The 20,149-nt window shown below is 36.0% G+C and overlaps 2 long non-coding RNA genes across 2 annotated transcripts in view; one reads left to right on the top strand and one right to left on the bottom strand.

The window, feature by feature from the left end:
- Positions 1 to 822: 822 nt before the first annotated feature.
- Positions 823 to 20,149, bottom strand: part of LOC113598692 (uncharacterized) — a 30,586-nt gene continuing 11,259 nt past the window's right edge. Inside the window, exons 2-4 of the long non-coding RNA XR_003419361.2 lie at positions 6,265 to 6,423; positions 4,784 to 4,882; positions 823 to 1,034 (exon numbers count right to left, since the gene is read on the bottom strand). This is a non-coding gene — a long non-coding RNA (uncharacterized LOC113598692). The remainder of the gene's footprint in view (positions 1,035 to 4,783; positions 4,883 to 6,264; positions 6,424 to 20,149) is intronic.
- Positions 1,414 to 18,849, top strand: LOC113598475 (uncharacterized). Its single transcript, XR_008298347.1, has 3 exons — positions 1,414 to 9,982; positions 11,718 to 11,803; positions 12,208 to 18,849. It is a non-coding gene; the product is annotated as an uncharacterized LOC113598475 (long non-coding RNA).

Raw genomic sequence — 20,149 nt, 5'->3', positions numbered from 1 at the left:
GAACTGGCCAAATATTCTCGAAAGCTTTAAGAATGAGGCTCTGAAGGTATGTGGTTATTTAAAATATATTTTGGACAAACCTCCAGTGATGCAAAAGTTAAAACATCTAGCCAAGAGATTGAATCACTGAAGTGCAGAAAGAACCAGCAGTATGATTGCTACGTGTCTTTTCTGGAAATGCAATCATTTCATTGTTACTCACATAAGTCTTCTAAAGTGCTTTGGGATATTACTGGTAATATAGATTCTATGCCCCTGAGTAATAAAATAAAATGTTACTCTTAATCATTTGGAATTTTAGATGTTACTCTATTTTAGATTCAGCTGAGTAATTTTTCTTGTCTTCTAAGGGAGGCCTTAAAATAATTTTGTTCTTATATTATTATAGTTGAATAATTATGTAACAGTGCTTCTTCACATATGAAAAATAATAAAGGTGCAAGATATAAATAATATCAAAATCATGTTTTAGATTCTGAAAATTTGTTAATAATATAGTCCTCAAAGGTGTGTGTGTGTGTGTGTGTGTGTGTGTGTGTGTGTATAGAAATAATTTCACAATAAAATTAGCTTTATTCTAAAACTTCCAAGAGCCAAAAGAAATGAGATGGGCTTCTAAAGTACTTAGTCTGTGAACAAGATAATAATCAGTACATACAATTTTTAGGGCACTGTGCTGGAGAGTGAGGGACATAAAAAGCATTAAAACACATTCCTTACCCTTAAGAAGATTATGGCTTGAGCAAATAACAGAGAATAACTCATGACACAGGACAATTTACTAATATTTGAAGCCATTTCAGTCATAAAAATCTGTGCTGCTAACATGATTGACTATTTTGGTTATTGCTACATAACAAATCACCCTAAAATGATATAAGACAATAGCTATTAATTTTATTATTTCTCATGATTCTATGGATTGACTGGGGCTCACCTGGGCAGTTCTTCTGGTTTCACTTGAAGTCTGTCATACCATTGCAGTCAGGTGATAGCTGGGCTAGGATGTTCCCATGTCTCATCCTCCAGAACATCTTTATGTGGTCTCTTTTTTCCCGTGTGATTTCCTCACATCATGCATTAGGTCTCCAAGTATCAAGAAGTAGACATTTTTAGTACTCTTACGTCCTGGGATCAGAAGTACCAGCATATCCATTTTCACCCCATTCTATTGATCTAGGCAGTTTTTTTTTTTTTTAACGTTTATTTATTTTTGAGACAGAGAAAGATAGAGCATGAACGGGGGAGGGTCAGAGAGAGAGGGAGACACAGAATCTGAAATAGGCTCCAGGCTTTGAGCTGTCAGCACAGAGCCCGACGCGGGGCTCGAACTCACGGACCGCGAGATCATGACCTGAGCCGAAGTCGGCGGCTTAACCGACTGAGCCACCCAGGCGCCCCTGATCTAGGCAGTTTTAGGACCAGCCTGTGATAGTAGGATGAAGTGGGGAGAATAAATTCCACCTCCACCTGAGGAACAGCAGGTAGGTAGTGGAGGCATTTTTAGAGGTCATCTTTGGAGATTAGCTACCTCACTTGCTGATTAGTGGTCTTGGCCTTAATTGCTGTGGGATCTAAAGGATAGATGACTCTCTGATTTAGGTGACTGAGGAAATTTTCAAAGATTAGCTAAAACTTCTTCCTGAGTCAAAAAGGCTGAGCACAGAGGAAACAGTAGAAGATAGTAGGGTGGGGGACAGTGGGGTGGATTATGGGATTCTCCATAGGAAGAATAGCATATGCAAAAGTACACAGGTGAGAAAACAAAGTCATTAGATTAATAAGAGTTTAATAAAAAATATGATCCAAAATAATGGTCATCATAAAGCCATCAATAGTGGCTTTCATATCCTGGATCAATACTATTTCAATTACTGTAGAAAGAACTAGTAAAAATGCATAGGAAGTAGATGTTTTTAAAAGGCTGATGCAATTCTAAATAGGGAGCATATCATTTACTAACAGCAGACTCTTTAAAACTGAACCAGTAATGGGCTTAGATATAAGACGGTGAAATTTATTTGGAAGAATTTTCTTTTGGTTTCCATCATATCTGAGATTCTATTCAGGTAGCTGGGCAATGTCAGAGTAGTAAAGCAAGCTACTTGAATATAGGTCAAGTAAGAAAAGACAGGTGTGGACATGGCTTGGGAGTTTTGCTTCCTGGATAATCCAGTTTGCATCTTCATAGCAACTCAGCTTATATTCGTCAGCACTAGGTGAAAACTGATAGCTCAGAGAGTGAACAGTACAAATGTCCTGAGAACAAATAAGTCTCAACCTTAGGATATGTATGCTGTGAGATAAGAGTCTACTGTAAATTCTTAATAAGTCAAATCATTATAACTGACCCCACTTGGAAATTTAAATAACAAAGTCAACTCCATGTATATAATATATAATTCATCTATTTCTTTAACACCTTTATAGATTAGCTGCTATGTGAATAGCTCATTACAAATGATGTATAAACTAATTTTTAGGAAGTTATTAATCTGGAACTTATATTCCTGTTTATTCCATGCATTGGCACTATTTCTGTGCTCTAGATGAATATAAATGTCTTCTACAAGATATTCCTAATATCATCTGGAGAAACAGGCATTTCCACTGACCAAGTCCTTTTTTTGCTCCCCAGATTCTTTGATTATTAATGTTATGCTGAAGTTTTCATTATCCTCATTCATTCATTTAGCAGACATTCATTGAGTTTTATCTATGAGTTAGACCCAGCGAAAGTGACTTTTGAACTGTGACCTATAGTATGAAAAGGAGTCAGTCTTGAGCTGAGCTGGTAAGAGAGAGTTCCAACACAAAGCACAAAGGCCCCAAAGAAGAAATAAACCTAATGTATACAAGGAACAGAAAGAAAGCCTTACAGCATGCTGAAGGAGATGTGAGTTAGTTCACATAATGTGTGCCCTCTGAAGCTATAGCGAGGATTCTGATTTTTTTTTTTTTTTTGAAATTTATTCTTTCTGAGTGGGAAGAGAGGGTACATTGGATTGATCTGAGCAGGGAAGTGATGTGATCACAATTTACCTTTTATAGGGATCTTTCTGATTCTGGGTAGAGGAGAAACTAACGGGAACATGGGTCAACAAGATACCTGGAAGTTATTACAATAGTCCACAATGATGAGGGCAATCTGGATTAGGTACTACTGGTGTAATTGCTGAGAAATTAGATGCTCTCTGCCCCTCACTCTTTTGTCAATCCCATCCTTGCTGTCCCACATATTCCTCCTTTCTTCTCATTTCAGTGCAACAGTTGGCGAGTGCCTATCTTGGACCTCATAGCTCTTCACTTCTTTTGCCTCAAGCCCTCTTTTCTTTTCTACTTTACTTCTCTTGTTTCTAGCCCATTTACCTCTCCGATCTCTTGTTTTTTTCCATCCCACTGCTTTCTGATTTTTCCCTTTTTTCTCTCACTCTTCGTTTTTCTATTTATAGGCTTTATAAAGGGCCTTCTTATTCCCATTCATTGATAGATTATCCTTCACTCCCTTGAGGAGGCACATGAAGGGGCCAGTTTTTTCTAATTTACCCAGCCTAGGAAATTTAAAATATTCTGATCAGGTATATCTTATACAGGAGCCTATAGAATTAGGTCTCATTGTATCCTTGACTGGCACTGGAAAAGTCTCAAACTGTTGTGGCTCATCAGAAGCTATCAATAAACATGCATGTCTTGAAACTGGAAGTATCTGCAATGTTAACTTAGTTTTGATTTGGTTGTGCTTAAGAGTCTGGCATGATGCTGGGAATGAGTGAGTGAATCAGTGAATGAATGAATGGAAATAGAAACGGTGCAGAAGAGAGAAGGTTTTCTGGTCCACACAAACTGATAGCTGTCTATCCCTGCATATATAGCTGAAAAAAATTATACCTTAATAGTGGCTTTCATATCCTGGATCAATGCTTGGGACCTTGGTAGATAAGTGTGCTAGGCATTGTACCTTGCTCCTGAAACAAAATGATGTTCTTTCAAGGTCAACATATTCCAGACTTGGTTTCCAACTATCTCTATGTTTGTATTTATTGCTATAATAGTAGACCACTCTTGTTATTCCTGTTCTTGATGTTCAGAGGTAGTGACTCAGGAGCCAGTCAGATCTCCCACTAATAGTAATAGAGTTGATAGCAGAAGTTGGAGACCCACTAAGAGAGCAGAACCAGAGTAAATACTGCAGTTGAGGTCTTGGAACTGGGCATTTCTTGGGAATGTCCACTGTCCAAATTTCTGTGGCTAATTCTGTCATACAAATCATGTTTTTAGCTTCATTAAAATACTTTAAAGGCACATAATACTTAATCATAGGAATTGGCAGTAGGGAAGTATTTTACATGATGAGTAAAGTGCCACTGATTGATAGAAGAGTACAGAGTGCCTCGTGCTGATGGGAGCACCCTGATACTTCTGTGTGTCTAGGATGGGGCTGTGGTTTGATGCACTGGTTCTTATTTTGACAAAGCCCCCATGAGATTAATTAATCGAAATGTACAGTTTAACCTATGTGCACACATAGGTAAGGGTGATCTGTTTTTGTAGGTGAAGGAACTCAGCAGTATATCAATTAAATTAATTAAATTTTATTTTATCTTTAGATTCTAGGATTTGAAGAGAATCTAAGATAAAAAAAAACGATGCAGGGTCTGTGCAGAAAGAGGGGACATGTGACTTGGGGAGAGGAGAGCCTTTGACCCAGACTTCTATTAATAAATAGTTTCCCATTTATATTGCTATTTTTCAACTAACGTTATATAGATGGCTACAGAAATACAATGTAAGGAGAAGGGATGTGTCCTTTTATGAAAACGTGCATCCCCAATGAACTGTTCACTGCTTTACATATTTATCAATTCATCTTCTCCCTAGCCTCCTATTGTAAAAGAAAATGTCCACAGTTAGTTGCTATGGAATTGAACTAGTTTTGAGTTGCAGCTTTTTAAAAACCTTTTTTAAACCTTGGTAAAACATTGTTAGTAGGCAATTGGTATCACTGTCTACTTAAGTTTTAAGATGTGGCTCTTAATAAACCATTCTTTTGTAATATGTGGAGATAGGGAGGGAGGGACAAACAAACCTAGTAAGAGCTTCTGCAGCATTGCTAAACTCAGGTTGAAGAAGGTTACAGTTAAGTACCTTGCCAGATATTTTAGCCAGTGAGTCTGTTGTACCACAAAATTGGGATTGCTAGGAATTCTTCTCAAAAACACTTATAATTTTAAGAAATGTACTTTAAGTTTTGATTTGTTTTGCATAAGTAAACCACATGCTAACACACCACTCACTTTTAGAGCACTATCCAAACATCACAAAGTCAGTTCCAAAGTCCAGACAATTTCCAGTCCCTCTGTCAGAAAGCAAATAACAACAAAAGACTTATTCCAAACATAAGTCAGCCAGAACCTTGGAGAACCTTCACAGTAACTTGCTTTGCACAATAACTTCAGGAAATTTTGTGAATAACCCACAGTGGGGAGCACACAATCCCATAATACTCAGAACATATTGCCCAAGTTATACATGATGACAAGGTAAACATTTGCTTAACAACTCTTTCAAAGGGGGAAGTGGTATGAAAACCAAGGGATACTCTCCCATCTTTGAAACCCCAAATTAGCTATAGTCTTGGCTGTACCCAGCAGCCTTAGGTCTGAGCACTGCAAATTATATCATCTTTTGGTTCAAAGAAAACAGAAATTTAACTTTTCTCCCAAAATGCATCTAATTGTTAACCTGTTGGAAAAAAGGTAGGAATAGGTATGCATAGATGATAGGTGCTTGTTTCTGGTTCTTTTGTATTTCTTGGTGTGTAAGCATTTGTCAGCGGGTTGCTAGTGATTCTATACCTAGATACAACTCTTATGTATCCATTTAGTACTTTCCTGCTGAAGAGCACAAGATGAATGATCACTTGTGGAGTTTTCCAGCATGGATACAGTTCACAGTCATTGTTATGATGCCATAAAACCATCGTACACAAACTTCACTTTAGTGGTTTTACACTTAGCTATAACCCCACATGCAAGGACCATTAAAGTTAAAATGTCCCTTGAGTTTCTTTCTAACATTAAATTTACTTCAATTGCTATAGATGAAAACAAAGCAACAAAAATGTACTGGTCTTAAACACTATCCTTGAATAAAATAAAGCTATAATGATGAGATATTTTATCATAGTGTTTAAGGATTCCTTGCCGTGATATATTGCACAATGCACATTGGGTGCATAAAACAGGGAATAGTAATTAATTTTACCTTGGAAGTATGATCCTAAAGTCCAGAAGAAGGTCAGAGTTGTGTGTGTACAAAATCCATAGAGTGTGGAATGTCAGAAATATTTATGTGACAATTTGAAAATATTATTCCTGATTCTCATAATTACACTCCTCAGAGGAAAAGGGAATCTGTATAAGTCTGAATAAATAAACAACAGGAGAGGTTAGCTACTAACATTATAAATGGACACACATTGTATACAGAAACTTAAAGAAGTTGGTTTTATATTAAGTGCAGAAGAAACATCTTACATTATTTTGTTGTATCTCAATGAAAAAAATTTTTTCTTTGAAAAATAATTAGCACTTAAGTGTTTGGCTTTTTATGCTGGTTGCACATCCCATGTTAACTCTTACTGATATAAAAAAATAAAATTAATGCTGAAAATGAATCTGTTATAGTAACAAATCCACTCAAGCTCAAGAGCACCAGTTTTGTACCAACTCCTCTCTGTGCGGAACATGGATTATACAAGTAAAAGCCTCTGTCTCCGAGGAGCCCCAAATGCATGAAACTCACAGTGCAGGTTCCCACAATTCCAGGAAACAGTTTTTTTTGTTGGAAAACTTTAAGATTAAATCTTTTTTTAAAAAAAATATTTATTTATTTTTGAGAGAGAGTGTGAGCAGGGGAGGGGCAGAGAGAGAGGGAGACACAATCTGAAGCAGGTTCCAGGTTCTGAGCTGCCAGCACAGAGCCTGATGCGGGGCTCGGACTCACAGACTGCAAGATCATGACCTGAGCCAAAGTCAGACGCTTAACCAACTGAGCCACCCAGGTGCTCCTAAGATTAAATCTTAAACTATGAGGTGGAGACCTTACCTTTCTCTTACAGTGTGGTCCTTCATGGAAAATGAGTAAGTTTATTGGAAGAACACTAGAGGGGATTTTGCTAATACTTGAGACTGAGATCCACATAATACATGCTTTGGAAGTAAAAGAAAGAGACTGGCCCCGAGTGCCGTCAGGTTGGCCTTTTAGGTGAATTTAATGCTCTTGATTTTTATTATGCTGCTCTGCTTCCTCTGAAACCTACACTGGTTTATTCCAACCAATGTGGTCTGAATTCCATCCAACATTTTAGTAATATTTATCAGCGTTAAACTCAGTATTGCTTGATAAGTCAAATTTGTTGTAAATCACTTCCAGTTGTATAAATACGTTATTTACTCATAATTGGTAAAAACTCCATGCTGTCATTGAGTCGACATATTCATGTAATTACCTAGGCTGGGAATCTGTTTAAGTGTGATTATTCTGGAGAAAGAAAAATCAAAAGAATTAAAGTATAATTCTGTGAAGACTATCATCTTTGACAGTTATAAAAGTAGACATTTTTCAAAAATGTGTTTCATTTTACTGTAACTTAAAAAAAATTTCACTTTCTTTTTATAAAGTCCCTATAAATTGTCCAAAGTTTGGATGGATGTATTTAAATATTTTAGTCAAAGCTTGGCAGCTGATGAACTAAACCTAGTTTTATTACCCATTCCAAATGACCCACCCTTTAGATTGAGTTCATGGGTTATGCCACCAACCCCTAAAGTAACTGGTGAAATGACTCATCATCAGGGGAAAGGCTATGGCACAACTCCAGTTTGGAACAGAGACTGGCAGTTGATTTAAGCTTGGGAATAGAGGCAGAGAAGGAGCCAAAGTTTAAGCTGAAGCTGGAATAAGGCTGTTCTAGTACTGAAACACATCCTCCAGATTCACTGGCTGTCCTCAAATTGTGTATTGAATTCAAAAGTAATGAGACCTCAGATCTGGTACTTATTTAATGCTGAAACATACTTATGATCTTGGTGATGAGCAATGGCCCTGCTGTTGTCTCTAATGTTGGTCATGGCAGCAGGTTGCTTTAGATTGGGCTGTCACAAAGGTCATGGAAAGAACTGATGAAAAAGTTGGCAAATTCTACTCTGGCATGTGAATCTGGTCTCAGGTGTCCCCTTGAGGACATGAGCAGTGGGCACCCACTGTCTTAAATCTACCTGATCACATAATGCATACTAGGTACAAAATATTTTGTTAATAAATATTTATTAAGCTCCTGTTATGCACCAAGTATGGTGCACTTTGTATACAGGTATATATATAGTAGTGGCCTCCACAGACATGATGCCTGTATCATGAATTTGAAGTATAGGGTTTGTTGGATTTATTAATTTCCTAAACTTACTTTTGTTTTTTTAGTTTGTTCTGACATAATGATAACAATAACATCGAAACCTTTAAGAGTCACTGTTAGTAGATCTAGATATTAATTCTCTATATGTTCTCTTAGGACTTTTTAGTATCATTTAAGTCACTTCTGTTGCTGGCAGCACCACCCTTAGGGGTCTCACACTTCCTTAGAGATCTGGTTGATGACTAGATATCCCAAACACACAGGTACAATTTATTAAAGTACATGTGAGCACCACTGTTACTCATGATTCAGTGTCCAGCTCTGATAGAGCTTAAATATCCTGCACCTGAAACCTTACGAACTTTGAACATCCAGAACATCCACTGTCCAGACTATCTTTCAGGCCACAGGGAGGAGCTTTTCCACTCCCCCCCATCCCCTGTGTTCCTGAAACAAAAGGTGACTGAATCTAAATGTGGTGAGTTTGTGGATTGTACTTCTATTCTTTGGAGATGGATATGGCTTCATTTGTGTGGGAAAGGTTTTTTTCTCCAGCTTTATTGAGCTATAACTGACATATAATATTTATAAGGTATACAGTGTATACCATAAGTGATGAACTTATATATTGCATTATGATTATCACAGTAGCATTAGCTAATACCTCTATCTCATATACAAGTGGAAAAAGCATTTAGGTAATTAGATAAATTAACTTCTTAAATCTTTTCTTAGAAGGCATGAATGAAATCAATTCTTGTTAGCCAGTAGTACAAAACATATATATATTTACCAGTTGTAAAATTATATATATATTTTTTTTCTTTTAGCTGTTTTAGCTGTCAAAACATATATATATTTACCAGTTGTAAAATTATATATATACATATATATTTTCTTTTAGCTGTTTTTGTGTTTCAGTTTGATTCTGGGGTACTCACAAATTAGCATGGTATTTTACAACATTTGCATGAGGCAACAGAAGTATGTAATATTTAACAATTCATATTTCACTTAAATTTCTATACATGTAGGTATACATGTAATATCCCTAAAGCATGATGTCAGATATAATTAGATTAATGCTGAGTGTTAGAATCGCTAATAGTTTCATTTTTATTAAAATATTTAATGCATTTAATTATAATTTCCCAAAGTAAAATTTCAGCATAATTTAAATATATTTAATATTTTCATATGAAATATAATTTGCACCTTGCCCTTCACATTCAGTAGATGTTGAATACTTTAGAAGAATATTTTTTGAAAATGTGCATGGATGATAATTTTAATATTTTTATTTTTTAAATTACCTTGATTAACATTTTTATTAAAAATATTCATATTTTGTACACATTTATGATTGCATTTTATTTTTAATTCTTTTTAAAAATTTAAAAATTTATTTTATTTAAAAAAATATATTTGTTTTGTTTTGAGAGAGAGAGGCAGAAAAAGAGGAAGACAGAGGATCTGAAGCAGGCTCTGTGCTGTAGATGCAAGGCCCAATGCAGGGCTCGAACTCCCTGAGTGGAAGTCAGATGCTTAAATAACTGAGTGACCCAGGTGCACCTTATTTTTAATTCTTAAGTGATTACTTTCAAAATAATACAGACTAAAAGTCTCAAATAGAGTAATGTAGCATTTTGCTGAAATGACGGTAAAAAATGATTTAAAAAAATAGTTTATGAAATATACAGTTTTATTAGTACATTTACAGATCACTGACACAACATAATACTTATTAAATTTAATTCTGTTATTTTGCTGAATTTCAATCATATATAAAAAATCATAACTTTATCCGTTTATCTTTCTGTTACAAAGTTATATTTGTCAAAGTAGGAAGATAGAATATATTTTATTTAAAAGTTGCCTTGATTTGTAACTTGTGAATATACAGAATTTAGTATGTTTGCCTCCATTTGCATTCATGCCCCTGGGCTTTCAAATGTTAAGTTTCATTGGGATGGCTTATTAATTGGTATAGACTTCACAATGTTTCAACATTTTACTTTTTACAGATTATTGCAAAATTGAAATGATTTAAACAAATATCTTTTAAGGGCTTACTTTAGTTTTTTTAGCTGGCTTTCTAAATGCCAGTTCTGATGGCCACCATTCAGGAGACCATCTCTGCAGGCTTCTTGTGTGGCACGAGCTCTTTAAGAGTTGCCAGGGAGATATAGTGGGTGCAAAAACTGCATCCTTCTCTGCCCTTCCCCACCATTGCATCTCTTTTCTCTTGACTGCCTCCATTCTGTTGATTTTGCTCCAAGATCTTTTCCTCTGATTTGCCCTTTGTATTGATATCTTTGGGCAGTTGGCCAAGTTTCTAATTTGGCATCACCTCAAAATGTTGCATTTGCTGCCATCTCCTTCATACTCCACTCATGGCACCTTCCCACCCCGACCTTCTTAGCTCCCCAGTGGCCATCCCACACACTTCCCATACTGGGAATGAAGAGAAGAGATAGTTTTGTAAATAAGCTAAACTTTCATATAACCAAAATTCAATTGATAATTCCTAAAATCCTTATAAATGCATTTCTTCGAAATACAGGGTTTTAGTAATATAAAAGTGATTGTACCTTGCGAGTGAGATTCAATATTAGAAGGAGTAATTTATAATTTTAAACCATTCTATACAATTTGATTTTTTTTTTTTACTACACACATGATTTGCATTAAGTTCAATTATTTTTGATTGGTCTTACACCCTTTAATAATAAGAGCTCACTCAAATTCAGTTTGTGTGGCTGGATAAGAAACAAAGATTTTCCTTCTTACTTGTGGTATCTGTTTCCATCAGGTTGTTTCACTCTTTCCCAGCTATAAAATAAATATCCAGTATATATCAATGGAAGGAGAAAATCCCCTTGAAGTTAATGATGTCAGTGTTATCAATCTATTGCAATGCCTCATCCTCTCCTCAGACTAGCAGAGGATGTTTGAGTTAAAGCAGCATAGGCCTTGTACTATATGACCGTATAGAACATAATGGTCAGAACATAATGGTCATCAATTCCTTTAGTCAATTTCCACTGTTTTTTTGGATCCATTACTATATACTGTATACTGTGTCAGTGTATACACATTCCTGTACACTGTGCTTCTGATGTTTTAATGGGCTTATGCTTCCCAGATAGGCAAGACTTTTTTAATCAGGCTAGTATTTATATTTTTAAATCAATTGGATAGTTTACATAGAGAAAAGTCTCCAAATTGGCTTTTCCTTTTGTTTTAAAATAATTTATTCTTTCAATACCCCCCTTCCTCCCCCACCCTTGGCTTCTTCCAGGTAGATACTAGGAGTACAAACATGAATAAAACATGGCCTTGATACTGAAAGAATTCATAGTCTAGAAATAATTATACTTCATCTCGGTAAGTATTATGGCTATGTATAAATAAAATGGAGCACAAAAGTGGGAACCAACAAGATTAAAAATGACATTCTCCACTTGAATGGAATAGGCCTTTTGGAATTTAGTCTATTTAGTAATATTAACTATAATCATTATTTTTAAAATAATTATTTATAATTTGCTACAGATAATTTATATCTTTTCAAATGACTAAGTGATTTATTTAGAAATAAACTGAATTTAGTATCCAGTGAAAGATTAAGTCCAGACTATCCTTAATTTTACTTATGAAGTAGACAAACTAAGAAAATGATTTTCTGATTTTTTTCTTCTTTACAAATAAATTCTTTCTACTTTCCATTGAGAACCTATTCTAACTAATTTCTTTCTTTCTTTGTGTTTTTTTTTTTTTTTTTGTACTAGCTCCTGGTGAACTGTACCCATCTTTTTTTAGATATGAAATCAATGTATCCCAGACCAGGCCACATCCTGGCTACTCTCCCAAGTAAATCACAGTGAAAAAAAGTGAACTCTGAAGTATGCAAAACTAGTTGGAGGAATCAAATAAATACAAATTTGGTGTTTTATATTCAGTGTAGCCTTGATTTTGGAAAATATATGAAAATTCTACATAGGAGAGTTGCTAGCTATTTATTTATTTAATTTATTTATTTATACCTTGGTTTTCTCACTGAAGAACCTATTACAACTTTTCTATTTTCACCATATAAAATAATATATTAAGTGCTTTCAAAGACGATTAGTATACTTATCCTTCTCTAAATCAGCATCTAAAAAGTTAACATGTCTCTATCTGAGAATTTTAAGACTAACAGCACTATTGTATGGACAACTGCAAAGATGATGTGAATTAGTCAGTTTCATTAATTTGTTTTAGCAAGGGGTTAAGAGTCTTCCCAAACCAATAATTAAGAGATTTCCAACTACTCTTGAGGTTTACATTAACTGCTTTGGGGGCTATCAGTTTTTAGTAGGTATACTTGTTGAAATGCCTAGATGAGTAGATTTGATCTGGAATGATAGTTCATATATAATTCAGTAGGACCAGCAAAACTTCCCGTGTCCACTTTCCCAAGTGCCAACCACATGTGTTTTTCCCTTACTACTCCAATGTAAGCCTGAATTCTAGACATTATGAAACATGTTAGCCAGACCCCTACAGGCTTTTAGTAAACAGAATTGAGTGTAAATAATATTTATGACTTCGTAGACTACTTGGCCGAATCCACCTTAAAAGACAGTTTCATTCTGCTTATACAGCAATGTTTCACCATCTACAGTAGCACACATGCACATATACAAATTACACTTGGACCAAGCCAAAAGAAGAGACAAAAATGTAATTCACCCAGGAAAGAAATGTATAAAGGAAGGTGACTAAACTGAGACTTCATACAACTGTTTATTTGTCATAAAACTATCCGTGAGCTAAGATATAAGCATAAGCATTAAGTGAATGACAGTTGTTTTATTGTATTTTCAACGTTTTTAGTTGTATCTTAAAAAATACCAGATGCTGTTCACATGATGCCAAACATATGGCTTTTGCCTGTGCTCTTGTGATCTGTAGTAGATTGCTATAATGTACAGGGCAGGGAAAAAAAACCGATTTACAGATAGCCCTGGCCTGAGTGGCTTACAGCTGGATCTAATTTCACCGAACTGATCGCCTCTCCCTCCAGCACCTTCTATTTTATCAAATGCCACATATTGTTTTTTTGAAGTGGTTCTTGTTGTCCTAGTGAATACCACAGATGGATAGCACACAGGACATTTGGTTGTCTGCTTTCTGACTAAGGTCAGGACCTACTGTTGTTCATGTTTGGGTGGAGGACGTATTTCATGGGACTGCCCAAGAAATTTAATGAGTTTCAGCTGTCTAAGAGATAATGTATAAGACATTGCTCACTTGGTTGACATACTTAGAGGCCATTATAGTCATCTGGGTTCTTAGGCACTAATATGGTTCCTCCCAAGTGTGTCTTTTCTTTGTATCAGTTACTAAGTTGACATATCACCTGGAGAGATGATGAAAAGGATAAGAAGAAGAATGAATAAATGCTAATAATTACTCAATTTAATTGTGATTGTCTATATACTTTTCTGTCTCTCCTACTAGATTTTAAGCTTCTTGCGGGAATAAAATATGTCTTGTTCAACATTTAATAGTCTGCACATTAGCCCAAGGGCTGTACACAGTAGGGACTTAAGTATTTTTTGAATGAATAGATGAAAGAGCAAGCATTCAAAGAGTTTCTGTAGATAATTATGGAGGAAGAGGATGAGTAGAATATGAATGGTAAGATTGTAGATCTGTGTTTCCTAATTTTTCTCTAAGCCCTCTCGTTTTAAGATCCATCTTTGTTTCTGCTTGTTATAGGATCTGTTTCTTTGTATGTACATTTGCTACATTTTACCTATCACTCCCTAACTGATGGATGCCAAGACTGACTCCATATCCCTTCCAACACAAAGACTGACTCCATCTCCCTTCCAACACGGGATAATTTCCAGGTATCTCTACTGCGCCATGATATTATGATGTGGGACCATATGGGAAACAATTGCTATCCACACTTGCAGGTGGGGCTGGTTGTGTTTTAAAATGTTACTGAAACCATAGTTTCTGCCCCCTCCCCCACCCCCTTTTTTTAATGGGAGACTTTTCCATGAGGTTTCTACCTCCTTGGGCTTCATTTAGGAAACCAGGCACAGATTTTCCAAAACCACCTATAGGGATTCTCTAGTCTACCACTGCCTTCTCCAGTTAAGTCCACTGAGAGGAGAGTACATTTCTTTTTGCTCTCTGAAACCCAGCCATATCCAACATATTCAAACTAGTTTACATTGTCAGGGCAATGAAAACTATATATTACAGTTCTGTGTGTATAGGACAGTCATCTTCATGGCTTAGCCTTTTGAGTGCTGTAACACCCCACTAGTAAATAAAAATTGGTTTCCCATATCTGTTCTTGCCTTCTTATGATCCATTATCTACAATGTAGCTAGTTGTTCTTTAAAAAAAAAATTAAGGACTTATTATTTTTTTCAATTTGTCTTTACAAACTACACATAACACAAAACTTGCCATCTTAACACTTTTTAAGTGGAGAGTTCAGTGGTATTAAATACATTCATAATGTTCTACAACCATCACCACCATCCATCTTCATAACAATTTCATCTTGTAAAACTAAAACTCCATACCCTATGTTTTCTTCTAAGAGTTTTATAGTTTAGGTCTTACATTTAGGTTCTTGATCATTTTAAAATAATTTTTGTATATAGTGTTAGCTAAGGGTTCAACTTCATTCTTTTATCTGTAGATATCCAGTTTTCTAAACACCATTTGTTGAAAAGACTGTCCTTTATCTAATGAATGCTTTTTGCACCACTGTAAAAAATCATTTGACCAAGAGAAGATAACAGAGTAGGAGGATCCCAAGCTCCCCTGTCCCATGCATACAACTAGTTAACACCCACATCAGTTAAATAATGCAGAAAATTACCTGAAGACTGGCAGAGCATATTCTTCACAGGTAGATGTAGAGAAAAGTCCACACTGAAGAGGATAGGAAGGGCAGAGTTGCAGTCGGGAGCCAAATGAACCCACGGGGTAGTCCATGAGAGGGAGGTACGTGAAAGGTGTTGGAGAAGGGAGAGGACCAGACCCCCACACCAGGCACTGAGGCACAAAGAGATGGCACAACAACAACCCTGCTAGGATACAGCATAGAGTCAGCAATTTGGATAACACCTGGAGTATATAGGAAGGAGATTTATTTACTAACCTCAGAGCTTGTGCTGGAGGGGCAGAAAGTCTTGGGAGACTTCTTCAAGAACAAAAGAGCTGGCAGGAGACATTTCCCTCTGCCACCTCCCACCTACATACACAGACACCTGTGAGACCCAGCATGACTTGAACACTCTCCACCTAGCTTGCTAACAACATGCTCTGCCCCCATGTGCTTCTGCAGATCCACCCCCTCCAACCCAGCCACCTCTACAGTTTTACCAGGCAGCTAGAGGCTCCCTCACACAGAGGATCAGCTCTGACCTTGCTAGCAATGCACATCCTACTTCCACATTCCCCTACAGACCTGCTCCTTCTAATACTCTCCTGGCTAGAGCTCATCCAAAGTCCCACAAGCCTGGCAGTGTGCCAGCACCCTAACAAGAGCCAGCACCACTCCGAAGTGACCCCTGCCCCAGGAAGAAGGGAAAATAACCACACACACCAGACCAACTGTGGCCCCAGCAGTGAGCTGGGGGCAGTCATCTGTTCTGACTGCAGCCCCACCCACCAGTGAAAACTTCTGAGGAGACAACACAGAGAAAGTGCCATGTAGTTCAGTGCTACTGCATCTCTGGCAAATGCCTGATCTCACCTCAAGCCCAAAGTGACCCCGGACTGGCCCATTAACAACACAGGGACAAAAGAGGCAAAGAGAATCATTGCACACAGCTGGACTAAAGACATATGTGCTTCAGCCACAACAGTAGGGTGACACATAGGAGACACTCTTGCAGTGCCAGTTTCTGGTGAACAGGGGACATTGCACTTCAGGGTAGCACAGGATCTCTTGTTCATAGAGCCACTACTTTCGAGAGCAAGAGACCTGACTTTCCTAAGAAAGAAATGTGGAAACATAGTAACAGACACAGAAAATTACACAAAATGAGACAGAGGAGTATGTCCCAAATGAAAGAACAGGACAAACTCATAGAAGAGAGCTAAATAAAAGAAAGATAAATACTATGCCTCATGGAGAATTTTAAGCAATGGTCATAAAGATACTTAACTTGAGAAAAGAGTGCAGGACCTCAGTAAGACCCTTAATAACGAGAAAACGTGAAAAAGAACCAATCAGACTTGAAGAACTCAATAACTAGTGTAATAAATATACACTAGAGGTAATAAATAGTAGACTAGAGGAAGAAGAATGGCTTAACGACCTAGAGGACAGAGTAATGGAAAGCAATCAAGCTCAATAGGAAAAATAATAAGTAACGAACATAGGAAACTCAGTGACATCATAAAGAGTTATAGCATTTACATTATAGGGATCCCAAAAGGAAAAAAGAGAAAGGGGGGCAAAAATTTTATTTGAAGAAATAATACCTAAAAACTTTCTGAATCTGGGGGATGAAACAGAAATCCAGATCCAGCAGGCAAAGAGAGCCCCCAACAAGGGGGTCCACACCAAGACACATAGTAATTCAAATGGGAAAATGTAGTGAGAAAGAGAATTTTTAAAGCATCAAGAGAAAATAAAGCAGTTACATACAAGGGAAACCCCATAAGGCTATCAGCTGATTTTTCAGCAGAAATTTTTCATGCCAGAAAGGAGTCATATGATGTATTCAAAGTGCTGAAGGAAAAAAAAACCCTACAGCCAGGAATACTCTATTCAGCAAGGCTATTTTTCAGAATAGAAGGAGAGATAAAGAATTGCCCAGAAAAACAAAAGGTAAAGGAATTCATGACCACTAAACCAGCTCTACAAGAAATGTTAAAAGGGATTCTTTCAATGGAATGGAAAGACTGTAAGTAGGAGTAAGAAAAGTTGGAAGCACAAAAACAGTAAAATGAAGCATATCTATAAAGATGAGTCAAGGTATTTACAAAATAAAAGGATGTAAATTATGACACCATAAACCTAAAACGTGGGGGTTGGGGAAGAGGAGAAAAGAATCAGTTCAAACTTAATGCCCATCAATTTAGTATAGATTGGTTATGCACAAGATGTTATACATAAATCTAATAGTAACCACAAGTCAAAAACAAGTAATAAATATCAAAAAATAAAGAGAAAGAAACCCAAGTATATCAGTAAAGAAAGCCAGAAAGCCATGAGAGAAGAGAGCAATAAAAGAAAGAGAACTATGAAAACAACCATAAAACAAATAAAAAGATGGCAATAACTATATACCTATCAATAATGACTTTGAATGTAAATGGACTAACTGCTCCATTCAAAAGACGTAAGGTGATGGAATAGATAGAAAAGCAAGACCCATCTGTACGTTGCCTACAAGAAACTCATTTCACACCTAAAGACACATGCAGATTGAAAGTGAAAGGATGGAAAATAATTTATCATGCAAATGGCAGTGGAAAGAAAGCTAGGGGGTCAATATTTATATTGGGCAAAATAGACTGTAAAGCAAAGAGTAACAAGAGACAAAGAAGAATAAACCAACGAGATAATGCAACAATTATAAATATTTATGAACCCAACATGAAAGCACCCAAATATGTAAAGCAGCTAATAACAAACATTAAAGAAGTAATTAATAGTAATACAATAATAGTAGGGGACTTTAACTCTCCACTTACATCAATAGATAGATCATCCAAATAGAAAATCAACAAGGAAACAGTGGCTTTGAATGACACATTGGACCAGATGGATCTAGCAGATATATTCAGAACATTCCATCCTAAAACAGCAAAATATACATTCTTTTCAAGTGCACATGGAACATTCTCCAGAATAGATCATATGTTATGCCACAAAACAAATATGAATGAATTTAAAAAGATTGAAGTCATACCATGCATCTTTTCCAACCACAGTGCTATAAACTAGAAATCAACCAAAAGAAAAAAATCTGGAAAAAACACAAATACATGGAGGTTAAATAACATGCTACTAAACAATGAGTGAATGGGTCAACAAAGAAATCAAAGAAGAAATGAAAAAAAAATACATGGAGACAAATGAAAATGAAAACACAATAGTCCAAAATCTTAGGTATGCAATAAAAACTGTTCTAAGAGGCAAGTTTACACTAAAGGAAGTTTACAGTCCTGCCTCAAGAAGCAAGAAAAATCTCAAATAAACAACCTAACCTTACACCTACAGGAGCTAGAAAAAGAAAAAAAACAAAACCCAAAACCAGTTAAGGAAGGAAATAATAACAATTAGAACAGAAAGAAATGAAATAGAAACTAAACAACAACAGTAAAAACCCCACAATAGAACAGATCAATGAAATCAGGAGTTTTTTTTTTTTTTTTAAGTTCATTTACTTATTTTGAGAGAGAGAGAGACAGCAGGAGGAGCAGAGAGGGCGGGGAGAGAGAGAATCCCAAGCAGGCTCTGCACTATCAGTGCAGAACCTAACATGGGGCTCAAAATCACAAACCATGAGATCATGACCTGAGCTGAAACGAAGAGTCAGACACTTAACCAACTCAGCAACCCAGGCACCTCAGAAGCTGTCTTTTTGTAAAGATCAACAAATTTGATAGACCTTTAGACAAACTCATCAAAAGAGAGGGTTGGGGAGAGAGAGAAGGAGAACTGAAAATCTAAAATGAAAAGATAAATAAAAACTGATACCACAGAGATAACAAAGGATTATAAAAGAATGTTATGAAAAACTATATTTCAACAAATTGGACAACCTAGAAGAAATGGATAAATTGCTAGAAATATATAATCTCTCAAAACTGCAATGGGAAGAAATTGAAATTATGAACAGATCACTTACCAGCAATAAAATTGAATCCATAACCAAAAAAACTCTAAACAACAAAAGTCCAGGACCTGACGACTTCACAGGTGAATTTTACCAAACAGTTTAAGAAGAGTTAATACCTATTCTTCTCAAACTATTCAAAAAATAGAAGAGGAAGGAATGCTTCCAAATTCATTTTATGAGACCAGCATTACCATAATACCAAAACCAGATAAAGACAAAACAAAAAAATAACTACAGGCCAATCTCTCTGATAAAGGTAGATGCTAAAGTTCTCAAGAAAATATTAACAAATTGAATCCAAAAATATTTTTAAAAAATCATTCACCAGGATCAAGTGGAATTTATTCATGGGATGCAAGTGTGGTTCAAGATTCACAAATCAATTAACATGATACATTCACATCAAGACAATGATAAAAGCCATATGATCACCTCAATAGATGCAGAAAAAGCATTTGACAAAGTGTAACATCACTTATGATAATAACCCTCAACAAACTAGATTTAGAGGGAGCATATCTCAACATAATAAAGACCATAAATGAAAAACCCACAGCTAACATCATACTCAATTATGAGAAACTGAGAACTTTTCTCGTAAAATCAGGAGCAAGACAAGGATGTCCACTCTCATCATTTTTACTCAACATAAACAGTACTGAAAATCCAATTCATAGCATTCAGACAAAAAGAGATAAAAAACTATCTAAATAAGTATTGAAGAAGTAAAATTTTCACTATTTGTAGGTGACATGATACTATATACAGAAAACCCTGAAGACGACCTCAAAAAACCACTAGAATTTATAAATGAATTCAATCACATTGCAGGATACAAAATCAATATACAGAA

The sequence above is a fragment of the Acinonyx jubatus genome, chromosome B2, assembly GCF_027475565.1.
Source record: "Acinonyx jubatus isolate Ajub_Pintada_27869175 chromosome B2, VMU_Ajub_asm_v1.0, whole genome shotgun sequence".
Classification (NCBI taxonomy): domain Eukaryota; kingdom Metazoa; phylum Chordata; class Mammalia; order Carnivora; family Felidae; genus Acinonyx; species Acinonyx jubatus.
This window is presented reverse-complemented; position numbering and strand designations above follow the sequence as displayed.